The sequence below is a fragment of the Lissotriton vulgaris genome, chromosome 3_1 (genome assembly GCF_964263255.1).
Source record: "Lissotriton vulgaris chromosome 3_1, aLisVul1.2, whole genome shotgun sequence".
NCBI classification, from domain to species: domain Eukaryota; kingdom Metazoa; phylum Chordata; class Amphibia; order Caudata; family Salamandridae; genus Lissotriton; species Lissotriton vulgaris.
The window spans coordinates 602,201,240-602,224,576 of NC_141689.1; positions in this window are offsets into that span (position 1 = coordinate 602,201,240).

The window sequence follows — 23,337 nt, forward strand, 5'->3', positions numbered from 1 at the left end:
CTGTGTGTCATCCGCATATGAGTATATTGTCATACCTGCTTCCTCCAGCCAGGGGACTGACATAGATGTTGAAAAGCCGTGGGCTAAGAATGGAGCCCTGAGGGACTCCATACGGGGCGATATGGATCTGAGAATCAGCAATTCAGGAAAAGACCTGAAAGGTCCTGTTGGACAAAAAACTGGACAGTCACTTGAGTGCTAAGCCGACAATGGTCCTCGACTGTAGAATTTGTAAAAGAGACGTATGGGATACAGTGTCGAAAGCAGCACTCAAGTTCAGTAAAATGAGTGCAACAGTGTCTCCTTTGTCGACATACTGGTGAATAGTCTCAGTGAATCCCAAAAGCGTGGACTCCGTAGACAAGCCTGCTCTAAAACCTGATTGAGAAGGGTGTCAAATGTTCTGTGACTCAACAAACTTTGTCAACTGAAGGTGAATGTGTTTTTCCAGAATTTTGGAGAACACTGGAAGTAGGGAGATAGGTCGGAAAATAGATAGGACCTCAGAGTTTGCCTTTTTTAACAAGGGAAGGACCATAGCATGTTTCCAGGCCATTCCATGATGGTACTAACTATAGGGGGATCCCGTTTTTGCAGCAAGGAACCGGGAACAGGATCCTTAGGAGAATCAGATTTAACACTAGTTAGAATTCTAAAAAATGAGGAAAAATCGAGAGGCACCCATTCCTCGATCTGGTTGCCCCGTTTATCTTGAAAGTCCTCCTGTGGCAAAGCCAAAGAGGCGCCATCGCATTGTAGGGCAGAATTATTTGGTTGCAGATCTTCAGTAGTGGTAATATTATTGAATTCAGAATACATTTTATCAATTTTATCATCACAGTGTTTAGAATCAAGTCCCGGAGGTTCAGGTTGACAAGCAGCACCTGACAATTCCCTCAGTACTCTAAACAACATTTTAGGACAATTTTGTGACAGTAAAATGGTGTGAATAGTGTGCTCAGCCCGAGCAGCATAGCACAATGCACGGTAGCTATTTAGATCTAATTTATATGTGGATTTGGCAGCCGGCTCATCATTTTTCCTCCAACGTCTTTCTAAAATTTTTCATTTGGTATTTTCTAGCTTATTTTTTTCTGAAAACCAGGGGGCAGGAGGGCGATGGTAATCCAGTTTCTTGTTGGACAGTGGGAGACATGCGTCAATTGATGATGTGAGCCAGTTATGAATAATATCAGCATCATCTACATGAATTACGGAGGTAACAGGCATGGTGTTATTAAAATGGAGGTTTATACAGTCAGCATCTAGCTTTTTCCAGTTTCTCCATTTTTTGGACCCCGGATGGATAGAGGGATTATCATGACACATTCCGTTATTAACCTTAAATTCCACCAGAAAATGGTCTGACCAAGGAATAGGACTGGTGGTCTGGCACAAGACGGTGGTTAAGTTGGAAAAAATAGGGTCCTGCCTTATGGGTTGGGCCTGAGTTGTGAAGAGAAACATTAATTGCAGCCTAATCAGCAATGAGATTGGTGCTTGTAATGCAAGTGGCTTCATTACAATGTAAGTTACGATCACCTAAGATCATAAAATTGGTGGCTTCCAATAATAGGGGGCACTAAGATCAGGGAATGCAAATGCCCATGGCCCTGCCAGTCCAGGTGAGCGGTAGATTAGAGTCCCTGAAAGATAAAGTTAGAGGAGAGTGAAAGTTTAAACAGACTGGCTTCACTGTACTTAAAGCATAAGTCTTCTCATTTGCAAGTATAGGAGATTTTAAAAATTATTGCTATGCCCCCACCAATTATATCTGTACGATTCTTACCAAGAAACGTATAGTTAGGAGGTAGAGCAAAAGCAATATCAGGTCCCGAGCTCTCAATAAGCCAAGTCTCGGTTAGGAAAATGGCATCAGGTCGTGAGTCAACCAGGAGGTCATGAAAATCTCCTTTATGCTTGGGGAGTGACCTACAGTTGGGACTGAAGAAAGAAAATTCAGTACAGGGAGCAACATCCTTATTGGCCAAAAGAGGCTTCATGATATAATTGCTACATGTAGATTCCCTATGGGACAGTGTTGTAAAGCTGTATCCACAACAGCAGCAGTTCGAAGAAGCTGCATCAGGATTAAGAGGTGAGCAGTTATGGCCAGGCTTAGGCCGAAGGCAAATAATGATTAAAGATAATAAGGTTTTTGCTCTTTAAAATTGGATCAGGGGTTCTTGCCCCAGGCCCCTTCAGGAAGCAGACGGGCGCAGACAGGGTTGCCTTTGGCGTGCCCGCTGAGCGCGTCTGCGCTGCGCAAAGCTGTGAGCATTTGAATTTAAGGTCTGACTCCCGCACCACTGGCGCGGAAGTAAACCTGCCGCGGCTCCCTCCACAGCAAACGGGAAAACCTGCGGTGGACCAGGGAGGATGCGGAGAACAAGAGGGCGTCAGAGAAGAGAAGAGCAGGTAGGTGGTGCTGTGCAAAAGCGCAAAACAGATTAAAAATACGTTAAAAGCAAGAAGTACAGTTTTAAAAGCGAGTCACAAACCGCAACAAGTTAACAGCTCAGAGCTCTCACCAGCGCAAGTCCGCTGCATGAAGCTGCGAGCAGTTCAATTTACGGTCTTCTGTCACTCTTGTGTTCAAATTTTTAATGTCTGCTCGAACCAGTGCAATTTCCACAAAGACGAAACCGATGCATGATCCTAGGGGCATGTGCAACGTATTCAGGGAGGCCATGATATCTTGGAATATGACCTCTTTTGCTTCCGTTTCTATGTGGTCTTTGGCTTGCATGGCTGTCGGGTCTGCCCCCTCCGATTGTTCTTTGGCCCATGTAAACTTGTCCAGTTTCGTTTGGTGCATGTTGTATGGGCCCTTGCACTTTTGGCCAGAACAGTGAGCGGATGCTAGGCAGTACACACCACTGCCTTCCTGTATGGTGTGTCACCCCACGCGGCCTCTTGGTTTTCCCACTACTAGTTTAATTATATTGTATTGTATTGTAGTGTATCGGGCAATTGTAAAGCGCACTGTCACCCAAAGGGTATCCTGGTGCTGTTGAACATGTACTTAGGTCAGCCGTGAATGGATAGAACTGTCCTGAGTAGACTGATCGAGGCGAGTTGATAGAATTCATTCTCTTGGAAACAGCCAGGCTTTGACTTTTTTCCTAAATGGCATCAGATCCTCTAACTGTCTGATATTGGTGGGAAGTGTATCATGGTGGTGCCCAAGGCCCTGCGTGAAAACAGATGGTGGCTGAGAACCTTGCACTAGCTCCCACTAGTCGACCTGTCTCCCCCTTTGCAAATTTTTAGCTCACACCTGAGGGTAGTGGCTCGAGTTTGAGATGTCCATTACCACGTGTGTTTTTCACTATGCTTCCCTCTGCACCTCGGGTGCTACATCTGTTTGATTGCTCCTCTTCCTGCAAGTCGCTGTTGTAGGGCCTCTCTCCCTTCCAGCCTGTGACACATCATAGTTACAGTTGGTGGATGGCCATTGTGCTGCTGCCCACGGCTTACCCTTTCAGGCCGACTGGAGACCTGGAGTTGGGCACCTGGTGTCTTGCGGAGTATGAGTGTTTTAGGGGGGCCTCCTGTAGTCCGAGCCCCCAACAGGCGAGTATGGCGATAATCGTGGAGAACAGATCCTGCTTCTTCAATCTGTCTCTTATCTTGCCGCTCTTTCCCTTTTCTGGTGGTCTCGAACCGTATCTGTGTTGCTGGGCGCCTGTTATCCCTCAGGCACTGGAGGTCAATTGGGCTCTTCAGGAGGGGGGATTGAGAAGGTTAGGCCTCCAACCACAGGGTTCCGCAGCACATCAATATCTAGGAGCACAGGGCCATCACCACGAGGCAGCCCGTACCGTGACTGCTGACACACAAGGCCCTGGCTTTATCAGTTCTCAAGGCCACACCCTCACAGGCAGCTCGACATCCCCCACTGTTGGGTGCAAGAGCACCGGTGCAGCGGCTTGTCTCTGCTAGGCACGGTTGGGTGTCCGGCCTCTTTGTCCTCCAAGACCCCGGCTCCACTGCGTTGTTAAGGCCGTGCCCCCACGGCTGGCCCAGGCCAACTGTCGGATACGCTGTCAGGCGCAGGAGCTCCTACCTTTGCCACCTCCTCACACAGGCAATGTAGTATGGGATTAATTCATGAGGCAATGTGGCACTCCAATCTCGCCGCTACTCAAGCCCCCTGCCTTGGTCTGATGGACAGGCCGCAACAGTCCGCGCGACCTCACCGGCCTTCCTCACATCGGTTTCTGCTTATGATCAGTGGATTCTAGCCCCGCTGGCTCAGATCATTTCTCCACCCCAATTTGCATTTCGCCTGCAGATTTATTCACTGATTTTCTCTGGGCGGACCTGGGGTGAGACTGAGCTACTCTAGGCAGTGGACATCTTCCATGGCAGCCGGCCACGCCCCACAAGTAGAGTCAATTATAATCAATAAAATTATATCAAAACAACAAAAGATGTCCTAATGCAACCAAAACGGGCTCAGCAACAAAAGGCAAAACGCTGGGGGAGAATTTGCAAAAAGGGCCAGGTCCAATACTTGGTAATAATTGATTTGTCATTTTTTAAATTACTTATCATATCCACATCTTCTTTGGTCACATTCAATATTGACATGTTAAAGTTCCAGTGTCAATGTTTTAAGTGTATATTTATGAAGAAAAGTCAACTGCATTCTCATTTAGGATATTAGGGGGAAAGGTTGGCTTAAATTGTAACCTACTCTCCAACACACATATGTTTTGAATATGCAGTTCTCTTGCTAAATCTTCCAAATTACTGGCAGCGAATTTTTTTTTCTCTTTAAGCCTGGATTTTGGAGCTTCTTCAAGTGGGTTAATTAGAAAAAAATGGTTTGGCTTAGGCTTTCCCAAAAAGCCCATATCAATAGCAATTTGAAGCTATACTATTAGCAGACTTTACAGTATACAATTGGCAAAAGCCAAAAGATTGTCAGTATATTGGACAGTGAATGTCACAGCTCAGAGGCCTTCATACAAGTGGCTTTTCATTAGCTCATAATTTAAAGAGTATGGGTGGGCTACTCCATGGTTTCCTCAGAGAGTACCTAGTGTTTGATGACCACAACTTATGTACCTTTTGTCTCACTGAACCAAGTTCCCATCACCAAGGAGAGGCCATGGAGTAGCAGCATTAAGGTAACTGCCATTGTGAGGACTGTCAGGTGCGACTGTAACACAGTGAATGATGAATGTGCCATGTGTCACGCGGGAGGGAGTGATATATACCATTAAAAGTTGTGCATTCTGTCACAGAACATAGAATTTTAGGTAGAAGAGGTACTGAGCTGGCAGAAGAGAGTCTGTTCCCAGGTATAACAGTAAACCTCCACAAATGCATCCACTGACAACGGCAGCAGCATTCAGCTAGTAAATCCTGAGACTCTTATTCTTGTCATGCAATAGGTTTTGTTTCAAATCATATCAACTTAATCACAACATAAATAACTAAAGGTTTTCAAATGGAATCACAAGATTGTACCCGGCTCAAGCTAATATGTACTTTCCAAAGAACTAATCTAAATAGACATGAGTACATCAAAGCCTTTGCCCTCCACTTGTCAGATGACTGTTTTAAAGTTAACAAATACAAAAATGTTTTACACTGACTAGTGTTGTTTGCATAGCTAAATTTCTTATCAATTGAAGAGAGTACATTTTCTGCAGTAATTTTTGGCCTGTCTTTCCTAGGTAAGCTTCAGCAAAGATGAACCGATATACTTAGTTTAAGATTAATCAGTTGTAAATGAATTTTGAGTTAAATGATTCAGTTTGACTTAGCCTATTTGAAATTCAGCACGAGACTCCATCTTCTGTCTTACCAAACAGCACTAAGACCAATCCTGGCCCTCTCCTGAGCTGACGGAAAGTAGGTCTGGGCATCGTTTTCTTTGCCGCAGTAATCAGAGTAATTGTGGTAATTTTGCGTACCTCTTTTGACACAAAATTACTGAAAAATGCATTTTTTACTTCCAGTCACATAATTATGAGTAATTTATAACAAACATCCTACCGTAGGAGCACATGAACAATGACCTTAGCATAGCGAGCATGAGCAGCTGCTGGCTGTTATTGTTAATGATCTGTTGCATTTAGTACTATTTTCTTAGAGCAAAATCCAACCTCTGGAGCTTTTTGTGCTAAGCAAATATTGCTAAATGCTGGGTTACACTCCTAATATAGTTCCCCATTATCTTGCATAAGGCTGCTGCAAGTTCAGGTAATTATGAATCAGCAAATTACGCAAGTTACAGCCCAACCTAAAGAAAGTTACAAGTGTCTGTAGTGGCAAGGTGAGGGCTGAGTTGATGCCGCATTCCAGCATCCTTACTTGTATTAGTAACTGCACCATAAGAGTGTAGGGGCAGCTGCACTATAACAGCCTTTGTTTCACAGAATGTCTTGTTAACTGCTGATGCATGGCTATTGTTGATCAATCATTTTTTTAGAAATGGATTTATATCTCAGAGGATGCCCACTGAAAACTAGACCACTTTATCAGAGCTCAAAGTTCCCAGTTCCATAGATCATTTGTTAATCTAGTCTGGGAATGTTATTGGTATTCTGAGACTTGTAGACCTGGTTTTATAATGGGTCAAACAAGACACAAAATCCCAAAATGCACTGAAAAAAACATGGAATGGATGAGCTACACATAGGACTGGGAAAATTGACAGCTCTGCTTTATTTATAAAATCAGTGTTGTGTTTCTGTGAAAGACTTCTCACCCTCATGGAGGGCTGGCTGTGTTTAAAACAAGGAAGATGGAATGAATGGGTGCCTGAGGCGGAGGTTGGACAGCAAGCAGCTACAGTACCTTTGTTGAATAGATATTTTAAGTAAGGTGCTCAGTCAAAGGTCACTCTGGGCAGGCATCATTGTTACATATGATATTAAAATGCAATGTATAGCCTAGAATACTCTAAAAAAACATTTATTTTGAAATTATTAACGTCAAATATATTTACATTTGATTACAAGTGCATTTAGCTTTGTGGAAACATAAGAAGGTTCGTTTTCTAAACAGGAATATGAGTAGGGTGACCACCTCCGTCCAGGTCACTAACTACTCTGTTTCCAGGTCAGGACTTTTGAATGACAACCTAATGCATCCTGGGTGTCATCATCTCTGTAGGCTTCCATTGAAGTAACTAGACTAATACGCCTGAAAAATATGATTTGTAAGTGTAATATTCAGACCCGGAAAGCAGGGCTGGACTGGGAACCAAAACCCGGGGGGTTGTGGGAGCCGCCGAGCTCTTTGCCAGGGCCGGTTTTCGGACGATTTTGTTACAGGGACTATTTTGCTGCAAAAACGTCCCTGTAACAAAAACGGCCAGAGGGGCCCCAAACTGGCCCCCCACCCATGCGGCGCAAAGGGGGATTGCCCGGTGCCCGCTACGGCCAGTCTAGCCCTGCCGGAAAGTGTTTATAATGACCTGGAGTGAGGTGGTTACCCCAAACACGAGTTAGCGTGGGAATCTCTAGGATCAAGAATGTTGAGCGAGTTTATTCAATGCATGCTTGGCTAGCCCCAAATCCAGGGTTAATATCTGATACCACCACTATGGCGCTTATTTACAAGCCCCTTGCGCTGCCTGTGCGTCACTCTTAATATGGGGAAAGTGAGGTACCAGCGGCTGAAGGGGCTTGTAAATAGGCCCCAATGTTTCTACACTCACACAATCAGACATTCAGGCCCGCGAGACTGGCTGAGAGAAATAGACTTGCTGAAGCAGAGCGTGGCTTAGCAGTACCCAGTAAAAAGAATGTATAGCCTACAAATTAGTCATTAGTACTGTAATTAGTTGCCAGGGTCTCTTGTGACAATTACAATCCACTCAAGCTTTGCTCTTGCGGTTTTTGATGTCACAAGAAACATTTCCTTGAAATTACAGCCTTATTATCCATTGTGGGCCAGGCATAATTCCTCATATTAGGTAGCATTATGTTTCAAGCATTAATCAGAAGAGAACGAAATAATCACAGACAATCAGCGGGCTCGAACCATTTTTCAAAGCTTTGTTAAACTGAGCTGCTTTTATAGTAACGAGCGACTGAAAATAATATTATTGTAAATTGTTATTACCGAATGTGCCCCAATTGCGTCAAATATATGACTGAGGGTTTCAGTTGAAAATTGTATTTCCAAGACTGCTCTTATCTACGCAGACATTAAACCACGTACTTAAACTACAGAAAGTTGAATTTGAGTTTATATCCTGCACGTTGGATGGGCTCTTTGCGTATCTGATATACGATTCCATTAGTTTAACTACGCAGTTCTCAAACAGGTGGATTTTATCACACTCGCAAGCCCCATTATGCTAACCGTTCATTTCTCAATGCTAACGTCACCTGAAAACTACAGGACAGAGTGTAGCATAAGTGGTGCAGGTGCGGGGTTTGCTTTGTGCACCATTCAGGCTGAGCTGCAATGCGGAAAAATCACTGTTTCGCTTTATGAAAAAATAGCACACAAATTAATAATGCAGCACACAAGAAAACAGAATAGCATGAGGAAGACAGAAAGCCCTACTGAAGAGCGCATCCTAAATGTACTTTATTGGATTCTATTTGATCGAGTTACAGACTGACGTGGCTGGTGCCACATCTCATAGCAGAAGAACAGGTGCAAGATTAAGAAGTTCTATATAGAGGTTGGTTAGGAAGGATTCCTATATGGGCAACTTCCGTTGTTGTGGAGTTAAAGGGTAAATACCCTGGGCCTCATTTATAAACTTTTGATGCATGGCAGCGCAGGCCTTCCTGCTGCGCAACCGTGCGTCAAAAGAAAAGGGCAGGAATGTGACGTATCTACAAGATGCAGCGCATTCCTATCCTTCACCCCTGCGCCAGCGCACAAACAGCAGCCATGCACCAACGCAGACACGATTGCACCATGGTGCCAGAACGGCTGTTTTGCGGGGATGAAGGGACATCTAAATCCACAAAAAACAAGTATTGATGACATTGTCCTCTTATGCAGCAATCCTAGAAAGAGAAAAAAACTAAGAGAAATAAAATTATTTCTCCTCGTTGTGCCATTCCTACTCCTTCTGACGCATTCCCAGGTTAACGATTCTTTGTATATCCGGGAATGCTTCAGATTCCATAGGTGTTGCATGGGAACACCCACAGCAACACCCATGGAACTCCCATTTCACGCGGTGTTCTGCGTGAAAAGAGCACATATTTACAAAGCACACATTTACAAATCCATGAACAACCACGAAAAGTGATGCTCCGGGGTGGCGCAAAAGTGATGCAAGACCCTCGTAAATGAGGTCCAATGATTGTTGGGCTCAATGCATAAGCACCTGCAGTGCATAAAAGTCAGTTAATTTAACCCAATGTTTCTTCCGGTTAGTGTTTTATTTTAATACACACAAGATGATGGACGGAATGTTGCACAATGGCAAAAAATTCACCCCCAGTTACAGATCTGGGTTTAATCCATCGTTATTTTGCTCACAAGCCACCCCAGTTCAGACATGGCCATATGCAAATCAGTCTTGACCCTGTGCCTCAAGGGAACAGTCCAGCCCGAACAGCCAAGCCATGTCTTCCCTGGACCGGAATCAAGCATCCTAGGACTGGTTTCTGGCTATCAGCCGTCATCAGCCAGGATAGCTTGACTCCAGTGGCGTAGTGAGCAAGGGTCCCACGTCTGGGCATACCCTTCACACATAGGGTGAACAGCAAAACACACAAGATGATGGACGGAATGTTGCGCAATGGCAAAACATTCACTCCCAGTCACAGATCTGGGTTTAATCCATCGTTATTTTACTCACCAAGTCACCCCAGTTCAGACAGGCCATATGCAAATCAGTCTTGACCCTGTGCCTCATGGGAACAGTCCAGCCCAAACTGCCAAGCTATGTCTTCCCTGGACCGGAATCAAGCATCCTAGGACTGGTTTCTGGCTATCAGCCGTCTTCAGTCAGGATAGCTTGACTCCAGTGATGTAGTGAGCAAGGGACCTACGTCTGGGCATACCCTTCCCACATAGGGTGAACAGCAAAACACACAAGATGATGGACGGAATGTTGCACAATGGCAAATGATTCACTCCCAGTCACAGATCTGGGTTTAATTCATCGTTGTTTTGCTCACCAAGCCACCCCAGTTCAGACATGGCCATATGCAAATGAGTCTTGACCCTGTGCCTCATGGGATCAGTTCAGCCCGAACTGTCAAGCCATGCCTTCTTTGGACCGGAATCAAGCATCCTAGGACAGGTTTCTGGCTATCAGCGGTCTTCAGCCAGGATAGTGTTTTATTTTAGACAGTACAACTCAGAAACAGAAAGAGGCAAACAGTCCTCTCTCTTTACGAACTATGCTTTCTGAAAGTAAAGTACTAACTCAGAAAAATATTGGATAAATCAATAAAAGTATGCTTTGTGGCATTTAAAAACAGAAGTTTGTCTTTTCACTCAACTAGGATAGTCCTTCATCAAATATTCTATTGTGATTTGTGCAAAGCACCGGAATTTTGTGCCTGTGCCACAGGACAGTTTAGAGAGCAATTACGAATTTGTCAGAACTGCTTCCATTATATGCTTCTTGATTTTAGATTTCAGTAAAATTGTTTCTGACTCAGTGGGATCAAAATTTACAATGAATTGAAGGAGGTTCAAGGCAGTGACAAACACTTTGCTTAAGCCTAAGGGGTTATTTGTTTGTACGGTAATAGATACCACTAACAGAAAATGTCATTTGTATAATTTTCATTGGTACCATTACACAAAATTTCCGAAAAACTACACAAAATTATGTCTACTTAAGCAAAATCCATCTCTGATGCCTTGTCTCAAAAAAATTACTTTCGCATCCAAAAAGTAGCACGGATGGAAGTCCGAGTTGCACAAGCGCACACCTGTTTTGTTTTACACCATCTCTCTCATGACTAGCTATCCCTAGTGTTTCCAGCTCTCTAAGCCCTATCCACGTCCATCCACCCAATTCCTGTCAACTTTTACCCTTTTTTCAACTTTAGTTTCACCTTTTGTTTCTTCAAGCCCCAGTGTGTTTATTTTCAGTTTTGCTTCCTTTTGTCTTAGGTATCTCCATTCCTACTTCCCACTGTTCCCAGCTATGACAAAGGCAGGTAGCACATTGATTCGGAGTTCTACAACCCCAGTCGTCAACGTCCGTTACACCCCATAAAGTTTTAAGCAGAGGTGGACGTAACTTGCCTAATTCTGTGTAGAAACGCAGACAAAATTACTGAAGAATTCTGTAAGATTGTGCTTGAATTATGCAAGAAGACAAGTTCTGCATATGCCACTATTTCTTTGCACAAAAATGCTTCCTTACTTTCAAAATGAACCAGAGGATACATTTTTTACTAAGAAACCTAACACAATTAGAGGGTGTTAGTGGCCGCTCACACTTGCTAAAGGCGCCCTTGGGATTGGATTTCTCCCCAACTTACTACTGGCATTAAGCACTATTGTCTTAGCACACAATGGTCCCTAACATTGAAAGTGGATTTGAGGATACATTTTGCGCTAAGAAAAGGTGCTAAATTAAGCTTAACACAATATGAAGCGTTGAGCAGCCACTCACACTCGCTAAATGTGGTCTTGCAGTAGTGTTTTCCCCCTAAATTCCCCCTCATTATGTGCGAAGCAGCAGTTGTATAATTATTGGTAATTCTGTGTCAAAGAAAAACTCAGAATTAGCAAAATTACTTTGATTCTTCCAGCACAATTGAAATTCCACTGCGGTCTAATTTTAAGAGAGTGTAGGTGGCAGGGCTCATGCCCTGCAACACTTTAGTTTCCCACACTAAGTGGCAGGTGATGCACTGCTGAATTGATGTCCTCAACGAGGAGCAGGATATATATTACCTACTGGCGGCTGCCAGTAGGTAGTTATAGTTAGGACCTATTGTTCCATAGGAAATCAGCAACATTATATTTGGAATAACTTTGGCGCCGATTGACAAATCTTTGCAAAATTTTAAAAACTGGCGGGGCGCTCCAGTCCGCACCTATCCTGAAAGTCTTGGGGTGATTTGATAAGCGGGGGCTGAGAAAAAAGGGGGTCCCAAAATGTGTTTTCCCCATTCAATTTTCCATAGGTACCATTCATCGCAGCTACAGCCCGAACGGCCCGAACGGAATTACTCCAAATATGGCAAAGTTGTAGTCCTTGGTTCAAACACTTGCCTTTTGCTTATATAGTGTAAATCTGTTTAGTAGTTCCTGAGAAAATTACAATTAAAAACAACATGTATATCTATGGCCTCAGTGGATGCGCGGATTATAAGCGCACCATCAGGATCACGCGCAGAATGCTGATTGGCTGTCAAGTGGTTGTCAACATTCAAAACCAGGAAGTGTTGGTAGCCATTTTGTGCCTCGGTAAAAGCAGGGATCTAGAAATTAGTGGAACAAGTGTTTAAAATGTATAAAGAGGGCAGGTAAGAAATATTTTAACCTCTAGACCTGCTCATGGGTTCCCACAAGGACCCCTAGGGACCCCAAATCTTTTTTTGTGCGCTGGGTGCATGGATCCTCCGTAAAAAATATAAAAACGAAGCGTGGGCTCCTGTGCTTGTTTAAAAATTAGCTGCCTGGAAAAGACCAATCCAGTGGTCTAAAATATTGCATTTGAAATGGGAGTGGAGAAAAAAAAGGGGGGTCTCAAAACATGTTTTCCCCATGCATTTTTCCATAGGAACCTTTCATTGCGTGCACAGCCCAGACGGTTGAACGGAATTATACCAAATTTGGCAAAGATGTAGCGCTCGGTTCAGACTCGTGATTTTTGTTTAACTGGTGTAAATACATTCAGTAGTTTCTGGGAAAAGTACAAGTAAAAATACATATATATCTATGGCACACTAAGCGCACCGTCCCAATCACGTGCTGAATGCTAATTGGTTGTCAAGTGGTTGTCAACATTCAAAACCAGGAAGTGTTGGCCGTCATTTTGTGCCTCGGTAGAAGCGAGGGTCTAGAAATTAGTGAAACAAGTGTTCAAAATGTGTAAAGGGGGCTGGTAGGAAATATTTTGACCCGCTAGACCTGCTCAGGGGGTCTCACAGGGATCCCTAGGGCCCCCTCCAAAATTTTTATTTTTGTTTAAAAACTGAGAAATGTGCATTGTGTGCATGGATCCGTTGTAATAAAAATAAAAAAGAAGCACGGGCTCCTGTGCTTGCTTAGAAATTAGCTACCTGGGAGGGCCAAATCCCGGGGTCTAAATTATTACATTGATGAGGGTCCAGAGGGGCCGTTGCCCGAGATCACCATTCCTTGATGCTACAAAATAAATGGGTGAGGGAGCTCAAAGGTCCGTCTACGACCTGGGGATTATTTCCCTCTGTGGCTTTTTATATTTTTGAGGGGGGCCGCGTGGTCTGCATTCTGGAGCAGTCGAGTGCCTTGGGGAACACCACCCCCCAGGAGAGGCTCCTGCTGTGTGTCGGGGTGTCTACCCATGGGATACTGCTGTTTGGTATGGCACGGCGGGAGTCGAGGTTCCCGCTCTGTCATAGGAATCTTGAGGGCATATTAACAAGTGCCATTTACCCGCAATTTAAAAAAAAAGCCATAAATGCTGTGAAAATTATATTGACCTATTTACTAGGTGAAGATAAGATGCATTAATGCATGTTAGCAGCCGGTTTGCAAAGGGCTCGCCTCACATCTCCAATGAGTTGCAATCTAGGTGTTCTCAGTGGCAAGGTAGGTGTTTCTATGAGAATATAAAAAGAAAGAGGAAGGTATGACAATAACATTGTATTTACAAGGTGGCCCTGGATTTGAGGACCAATAGGAAAACTCTCACTAATTGCGTTTTATGTCGGATCCTAACATCTGTTCTACTTAAGTAGACTTAAGCACGTTTAATATGCGATGTGGCAGATTTAGAAGTTCCTTGCGTCACTATTACATCACTTTTAACATGGGGAAAGTGACACGAAAGTGGTGCAATGGGCTGGTAAATCTGCTACACAGTGTTCTGTCTTAGCTTGCTTTCCTTTCTGTTAAGTAGAGGATCCTGGGTAAATATAACGGTTTCTGTACAGGCAGTACCTTTCAATCCTACCCCCAAACTGCTTACTGCCTGTTACCATAGTAACAGTTTATGGAATACTTAAGTGAGCACACAGGTTACAAGTTCACCACACAATGTTGCTAATCCAAACAGTTACTGTGCTGGAGTTTTTAAAGTTTTACATTGGAACTGTTAATCCCAGCAACAGACTTTGGTAAAGAGCTGGTAAAGAGTTAGCCTCAGTATTATAGTTCTAGCTATAAACATAATTTCTATTTTAATTGTTAAATGTTTTGTAAGCAAATGATTATCACACTAAATAGTAGTTAAATGTTGTCATAAAAAGAAGACGTATATTTTTTTTAAAATTAACAAATTAAAACACTAAATACCTAGAAACGTAACTTTGAAATAACAATATAATACAAAAGTAGAAACATAAATTTAACATTACAATATTATAAAGAAAATGCTCCATTGACTCCAATGCAAGGAGGGTAGGTAATCTGCAAAACAAAAATGAAAATAAGTGTTTAAAATTAGATCAATGTGACTGAATGAGGTCAAAGTTCACAAATTAAGGTAACACTTGGCAATATTTGGTTATTTGCACGTCTGTAGTGTGCCTGATACATACCACCTCTCTTATCGCCCGCGTTGAAGAGGTGTCTGTACGGAAGTGCCTACTGCGTTAGATTTACAGTATGGATCAAAAGGTCTTTAAAATGATTCAGTGATGTGACAGAATTAGGTAAGAGGTCACGTCATTATATAGGACAATATTCTTTATTTGGAATGCATTTAATCAGAGGCATTGTGTATCTAGGCCTCTCTGCCTACCCTGTGTAAACACTGTGGCGAACAGAGTTCACAACTTCAACTCAGCGTTGGTTCTACACTGCAGACTGTATTAAATTCAGCTTTGATTTTTTTATTTACAACAAGGGGTGGTGAGGGACAGAGTCTCTGAATTAAGCAGAAAGCTCTCACCCAGTCAAGAGATCAGGGCTAGATCCAACACCGTTTTTTAGCTCACTGCACCATCCCAGTTTCAGAACCTGGCTGTATGCAAATTAGTCTGTTCCTGTCCCAGTGCATGATGGGAACAGGGCAAACCAAACTACAAAAGCCAATTCTTACACTGGGAAGGAAACAAGCTCCCGGGGACCGGTTTCTGGCATTACAGCCGTCTTCGGCCCGGTTTGCTTGAATCCTGATGGTGCAATGAGCAAGGGTCTCACATCTGAGAATACCCTTCCACGCTTAGGGTGGACAAAAATATTTACAACAAGGGGTGGTGAGGGACAGAGTCTCTGAATTAAGCAGAAAGCTCTCACCCAGTCAAGAGATCAGGGCTAGATCCAACACCGTTTTTTAGCTCACTGCACCATCCCAGTTTCAGAACCTGGCTGTATGCAAATTAGTCTGTTCCTGTCCCAGTGCATGATGGGAACAGGGCAAACCAAACTACAAAAGCCAATTCTTACACTGGGAAGGAAACAAGCTCCCGGGGACCGGTTTCTGGCATTACAGCCGTCTTTGGCCCGGTTTGCTTGAATCCTGATGGTGCAATGAGCAAGGGTCTCACCTCTGAGAATACCCTTCCACGCTTAGGGTGGACAAAAATATTTACAACAAGGGGTGGTGAGGGACAGAGTCTCTGAATTAAGCAGAAAGCTCTCACCCAGTCAAGAGATCAGGGCTAGATCCAACACCGTTTTTTAGCTCACTGCACCATCCCAGTTTCAGAACCTGGCTGTATGCAAATTAGTCTGTTCCTGTCCCAGTGCATGATGGGAACAGGGCAAACCAAACTACAAAAGCCAATTCTTACACTGGGAAGGAAACAAGCTCCCGGGGACCGGTTTCTGGCATTACAGCCGTCTTCGGCCCGGTTTGCTTGAATCCTGATGGTGCAATGAGCAAGGGTCTCACATCTGAGAATACCCTTCCACGCTTAGGGTGGACAAAAATATTTACAACAAGGGGTGGTGAGGGACAGAGTCTCTGAATTAAGCAGAAAGCTCTCACCCAGTCAAGAGATCAGGGCTAGATCCAACACCGTTTTTTAGCTCACTGCACCATCCCAGTTTCAGAACCTGGCTGTATGCAAATTAGTCTGTTCCTGTCCCAGTGCATGATGGGAACAGGGCAAACCAAACTACAAAAGCCAATTCTTACACTGGGAAGGAAACAAGCTCCCGGGGACCGGTTTCTGGCATTACAGCCGTCTTCGGCCCGGTTTGCTTGAATCCTGATGGTGCAATGAGCAAGGGTCTCACATCTGAGAATACCCTTCCACGCTTAGGGTGGACAAAAATATTTACAACAAGGGGTGGTGAGGGACAGAGTCTCTGAATTAAGCAGAAAGCTCTCACCCAGTCAAGAGATCAGGGCTAGATCCAACACCGTTTTTTAGCTCACTGCACCATCCCAGTTTCAGAACCTGGCTGTATGCAAATTAGTCTGTTCCTGTCCCAGTGCATGATGGGAACAGGGCAAACCAAACTACAAAAGCCAATTCTTACACTGGGAAGGAAACAAGCTCCCGGGGACCGGTTTCTGGCATTACAGCCGTCTTCGGCCCGGTTTGCTTGAATCCTGATGGTGCAATGAGCAAGGGTCTCACATCTGAGAATACCCTTCCACGCTTAGGGTGGACAAAAATATTTACAACAAGGGGTGGTGAGGGACAGAGTCTCTGAATTAAGCAGAAAGCTCTCACCCAGTCAAGAGATCAGGGCTAGATCCAACACCGTTTTTTAGCTCACTGCACCATCCCAGTTTCAGAACCTGGCTGTATGCAAATTAGTCTGTTCCTGTCCCAGTGCATGATGGGAACAGGGCAAACCAAACTACAAAAGCCAATTCTTACACTGGGAAGGAAACAAGCTCCCGGGGACCGGTTTCTGGCATTACAGCCGTCTTCGGCCCGGTTTGCTTGAATCCTGATGGTGCAATGAGCAAGGGTCTCACATCTGAGAATACCCTTCCACGCTTAGGGTGGACAAAAATATTTACAACAAGGGGTGGTGAGGGACAGAGTCTCTGAATTAAGCAGAAAGCTCTCACCCAGTCAAGAGATCAGGGCTAGATCCAACACCGTTTTTTAGCTCACTGCACCATCCCAGTTTCAGAACCTGGCTGTATGCAAATTAGTCTGTTCCTGTCCCAGTGCATGATGGGAACAGGGCAAACCAAACTACAAAAGCCAATTCTTACACTGGGAAGGAAACAAGCTCCCGGGGACCGGTTTCTGGCATTACAGCCATCTTCGGCCCGGTTTGCTTGAATCCTGATGGTGCAATGAGCAAGGGTCTCACATCTGAGAATACCCTTCCACGCTTAGGGTGGACAAAAATATTTACAACAAGGGGTGGTGAGGGACAGAGTCTCTGAATTAAGCAGAAAGCTCTCACCCAGTCAAGAGATCAGGGCTAGATCCAACACCGTTTTTTAGCTCACTGCACCATCCCAGTTTCAGAACCTGGCTGTATGCAAATTAGTCTGTTCCTGTCCCAGTGCATGATGGGAACAGGGCAAACCAAACTACAAAAGCCAATTCTTACACTGGGAAGGAAACAAGCTCCCGGGGACCGGTTTCTGGCATTACAGCCGTCTTCGGCCCGGTTTGCTTGAATCCTGATGGTGCAATGAGCAAGGGTCTCACATCTGAGAATACCCTTCCACGCTTAGGGTGGACAAAAATATTTACAACAAGGGGTGGTGAGGGACAGAGTCTCTGAATTAAGCAGAAAGCTCTCACCCAGTCAAGAGATCAGGGCTAGATCCAACACCGTTTTTTAGCTCACTGCACCATCCCAGTTTCAGAACCTGGCTGTATGCAAATTAGTCTGTTCCTGTCCCAGTGCATGATGGGAACAGGGCAAACCAAACTACAAAAGCCAATTCTTACACTGGGAAGGAAACAAGCTCCCGGGGACCGGTTTCTGGCATTACAGCCGTCTTCGGCCCGGTTTGCTTGAATCCTGATGGTGCAATGAGCAAGGGTCTCACATCTGAGAATACCCTTCCACGCTTAGGGTGGACAAAAATATTTACAACAAGGGGTGGTGAGGGACAGAGTCTCTGAATTAAGCAGAAAGCTCTCACCCAGTCAAGAGATCAGGGCTAGATCCAACACCGTTTTTTAGCTCACTGCACCATCCCAGTTTCAGAACCTGGCTGTATGCAAATTAGTCTGTTCCTGTCCCAGTGCATGATGGGAACAGGGCAAACCAAACTACAAAAGCCAATTCTTACACTGGGAAGGAAACAAGCTCCCGGGGACCGGTTTCTGGCATTACAGCCGTCTTCGGCCCGGTTTGCTTGAATCCTGATGGTGCAATGAGCAAGGGTCTCACATCTGAGAATACCCTTCCACGCTTAGGGTGGACAAAAATATTTACAACAAGGGGTGGTGAGGGACAGAGTCTCTGAATTAAGCAGAAAGCTCTCACCCAGTCAAGAGATCAGGGCTAGATCCAACACCGTTTTTTAGCTCACTGCACCATCCCAGTTTCAGAACCTGGCTGTATGCAAATTAGTCTGTTCCTGTCCCAGTGCATGATGGGAACAGGGCAAACCAAACTACAAAAGCCAATTCTTACACTGGGAAGGAAACAAGCTCCCGGGGACCGGTTTCTGGCATTACAGCCGTCTTCGGCCCGGTTTGCTTGAATCCTGATGGTGCAATGAGCAAGGGTCTCACATCTGAGAATACCCTTCCACGCTTAGGGTGGACAAAAATATAGGTGTGGCAGGGTATACTCAGACATGAGTCCCTTTCTCACTGCTCCATCAGGATTCAAGCAAGCCGGGCCGAAGAGGCTGAAATGCCAGAAACCGGTCCCCGGTAGCTTGTCTCCTTTCTGGTAAAGAATTGGCTTGGTAGTTTAGTCTGCCCTGTTCCCATGATGCACTGGGCCAGGGACAGACTGATTTGCATATAGCCATGTTCTGAGCTGGGATGGGGCAGTGAGATAAATAACGGTGATGGATCAAGCCCTGATCTTTGGACTGGGTAAGAGTGGTCTGCTCAATTCAGACACTCTGTTCATCACCACCCCCTTTTGTAAATCGATTTTGGCCACTATAGGTGTGGCAGGGTATACTCAGACATGAGTCCCTTTCTCACTGCTCCATCAGGATTCAAGCAAGCCGGGCCGAAGAGGCTGAAATGCCAGAAACCGGTCCCCGGTAGCTTGTCTCCTTTCTGGTAAAGAATTGGCTTGGTAGTTTAGTCTGCCCTGTTCCCATGATGCACTGGGCCAGGGACAGACTGATTTGCATATAGCCATGTTCTGAGCTGGGATGGGGCAGTGAGATAAATAACGGTGATGGATCAAGCCCTGATCTTTGGACTGGGTAAGAGTGGTCTGCTCAATTCAGACACTCTGTTCATCACCACCCCCTTTTGTAAATCGATTTTGGCCACTATAGGTGTGGCAGGGTATACTCAGACATGAGTCCCTTTCTCACTGCTCCATCAGGATTCAAGCAAGCCGGGCCGAAGAGGCTGAAATGCCAGAAACCGGTCCCCGGTAGCTTGTCTCCTTTCTGGTAAAGAATTGGCTTGGTAGTTTAGTCTGCCCTGTTCCCATGATGCACTGGGCCAGGGACAGACTGATTTGCATATAGCCATGTTCTGAGCTGGGATGGGGCAGTGAGGTAAATAACGGTGATGGATCAAGCCCTGATCTTTGGACTGGGTAAGAGTGGTCTGCTCAATTCAGACACTCTGTTCATCACCACCCCCTTTTGTAAATCGATTTTGGCCACTATAGGTGTGGCAGGGTATACTCAGACATGAGTCCCTTTCTCACTGCTCCATCAGGATTCAAGCAAGCCGGGCCGAAGAGGCTGAAATGCCAGAAACCGGTCCCCGGTAGCTTGTCTCCTTTCTGGTAAAGAATTGGCTTGGTAGTTTAGTCTGCCCTGTTCCCATGATGCACTGGGCCAGGGACAGACTGATTTGCATATAGCCATGTTCTGAGCTGGGATGGGGCAGTGAGATAAATAACGGTGATGGATCAAGCCCTGATCTTTGGACTGGGTAAGAGTGGTCTGCTCAATTCAGACACTCTGTTCATCACCACCCCCTTTTGTAAATCGATTTTGGCCACTATAGGTGTGGCAGGGTATACTCAGACATGAGTCCCTTTCTCACTGCTCCATCAGGATTCAAGCAAGCCGGGCCGAAGAGGCTGAAATGCCAGAAACCGGTCCCCGGTAGCTTGTCTCCTTTCTGGTAAAGAATTGGCTTGGTAGTTTAGTCTGCCCTGTTCCCATGATGCACTGGGCCAGGGACAGACTGATTTGCATATAGCCATGTTCTGAGCTGGGATGGGGCAGTGAGATAAATAACGGTGATGGATCAAGCCCTGATCTTTGGACTGGGTAAGAGTGGTCTGCTCAATTCAGACACTCTGTTCATCACCACCCCCTTTTGTAAATCGATTTTGGCCACTATAGGTGTGGCAGGGTATACTCAGACATGAGTCCCTTTCTCACTGCTCCATCAGGATTCAAGCAAGCCGGGCCGAAGAGGCTGAAATGCCAGAAACCGGTCCCCGGTAGCTTGTCTCCTTTCTGGTAAAGAATTGGCTTGGTAGTTTAGTCTGCCCTGTTCCCATGATGCACTGGGCCAGGGACAGACTGATTTGCATATAGCCATGTTCTGAGCTCGGATGGGGCAGTGAGATAAATAACGGTGATGGATCAAGCCCTGATCTTTGGACTGGGTAAGAGTGGTCTGCTCAATTCAGACACTCTGTTCATCACCACCCCCTTTTGTAAATCGATTTTGGCCACTATAGGTGTGGCAGGGTATACTCAGACATGAGTCCCTTTCTCACTGCTCCATCAGGATTCAAGCAAGCCGGGCCGAAGAGGCTGAAATGCCAGAAACCGGTCCCCGGTAGCTTGTCTCCTTTCTGGTAAAGAATTGGCTTGGTAGTTTAGTCTGCCCTGTTCCCATGATGCACTGGGCCAGGGACAGACTGATTTGCATATAGCCATGTTCTGAGCTGGGATGGGGCAGTGAGATAAATAACGGTGATGGATCAAGCCCTGATCTTTGGACTGGGTAAGAGTGGTCTGCTCAATTCAGACACTCTGTTCATCACCACCCCCTTTTGTAAATCGATTTTGGCCACTATAGGTGTGGCAGGGTATACTCAGACATGAGTCCCTTTCTCACTGCTCCATCAGGATTCAAGCAAGCCGGGCCGAAGAGGCTGAAATGCCAGAAACCGGTCCCCGGTAGCTTGTCTCCTTTCTGGTAAAGAATTGGCTTGGTAGTTTAGTCTGCCCTGTTCCCATGATGCACTGGGCCAGGGACAGACTGATTTGCATATAGCCATGTTCTGAGCTGGGATGGGGCAGTGAGATAAATAACGGTGATGGATCAAGCCCTGATCTTTGGACTGGGTAAGAGTGGTCTGCTCAATTCAGACACTCTGTTCATCACCACCCCCTTTTGTAAATCGATTTTGGCCACTATAGGTGTGGCAGGGTATACTCAGACATGAGTCCCTTTCTCACTGCTCCATCAGGATTCAAGCAAGCCGGGCCGAAGAGGCTGAAATGCCAGAAACCGGTCCCCGGTAGCTTGTCTCCTTTCTGGTAAAGAATTGGCTTGGTAGTTTAGTCTGCCCTGTTCCCATGATGCACTGGGCCAGGGACAGACTGATTTGCATATAGCCATGTTCTGAGCTGGGATGGGGCAGTGAGATAAATAACGGTGATGGATCAAGCCCTGATCTTTGGACTGGGTAAGAGTGGTCTGCTCAATTCAGACACTCTGTTCATCACCACCCCCTTTTGTAAATCGATTTTGGCCACTATAGGTGTGGCAGGGTATACTCAGACATGAGTCCCTTTCTCACTGCTCCATCAGGATTCAAGCAAGCCGGGCCGAAGAGGCTGAAATGCCAGAAACCGGTCCCCGGTAGCTTGTCTCCTTTCTGGTAAAGAATTGGCTTGGTAGTTTAGTCTGCCCTGTTCCCATGATGCACTGGGCCAGGGACAGACTGATTTGCATATAGCCATGTTCTGAGCTGGGATGGGGCAGTGAGATAAATAACGGTGATGGATCAAGCCCTGATCTTTGGACTGGGTAAGAGTGGTCTGCTCAATTCAGACACTCTGTTCATCACCACCCCCTTTTGTAAATCGATTTTGGCCACTATAGGTGTGGCAGGGTATACTCAGACATGAGTCCCTTTCTCACTGCTCCATCAGGATTCAAGCAAGCCGGGCCGAAGAGGCTGAAATGCCAGAAACCGGTCCCCGGTAGCTTGTCTCCTTTCTGGTAAAGAATTGGCTTGGTAGTTTAGTCTGCCCTGTTCCCATGATGCACTGGGCCAGGGACAGACTGATTTGCATATAGCCATGTTCTGAGCTGGGATGGGGCAGTGAGATAAATAACGGTGATGGATCAAGCCCTGATCTTTGGACTGGGTAAGAGTGGTCTGCTCAATTCAGACACTCTGTTCATCACCACCCCCTTTTGTAAATCGATTTTGGCCACTATAGGTGTGGCAGGGTATACTCAGACATGAGTCCCTTTCTCACTGCTCCATCAGGATTCAAGCAAGCCGGGCCGAAGAGGCTGAAATGCCAGAAACCGGTCCCCGGTAGCTTGTCTCCTTTCTGGTAAAGAATTGGCTTGGTAGTTTAGTCTGCCCTGTTCCCATGATGCACTGGGCCAGGGACAGACTGATTTGCATATAGCCATGTTCTGAGCTGGGATGGGGCAGTGAGATAAATAACGGTGATGGATCAAGCCCTGATCTTTGGACTGGGTAAGAGTGGTCTGCTCAATTCAGACACTCTGTTCATCACCACCCCCTTTTGTAAATCGATTTTGGCCACTATAGGTGTGGCAGGGTATACTCAGACATGAGTCCCTTTCTCACTGCTCCATCAGGATTCAAGCAAGCCGGGCCGAAGAGGCTGAAATGCCAGAAACCGGTCCCCGGTAGCTTGTCTCCTTTCTGGTAAAGAATTGGCTTGGTAGTTTAGTCTGCCCTGTTCCCATGATGCACTGGGCCAGGGACAGACTGATTTGCATATAGCCATGTTCTGAGCTGGGATGGGGCAGTGAGATAAATAACGGTGATGGATCAAGCCCTGATCTTTGGACTGGGTAAGAGTGGTCTGCTCAATTCAGACACTCTGTTCATCACCACCCCCTTTTGTAAATCGATTTTGGCCACTATAGGTGTGGCAGGGTATACTCAGACATGAGTCCCTTTCTCACTGCTCCATCAGGATTCAAGCAAGCCGGGCCGAAGAGGCTGAAATGCCAGAAACCG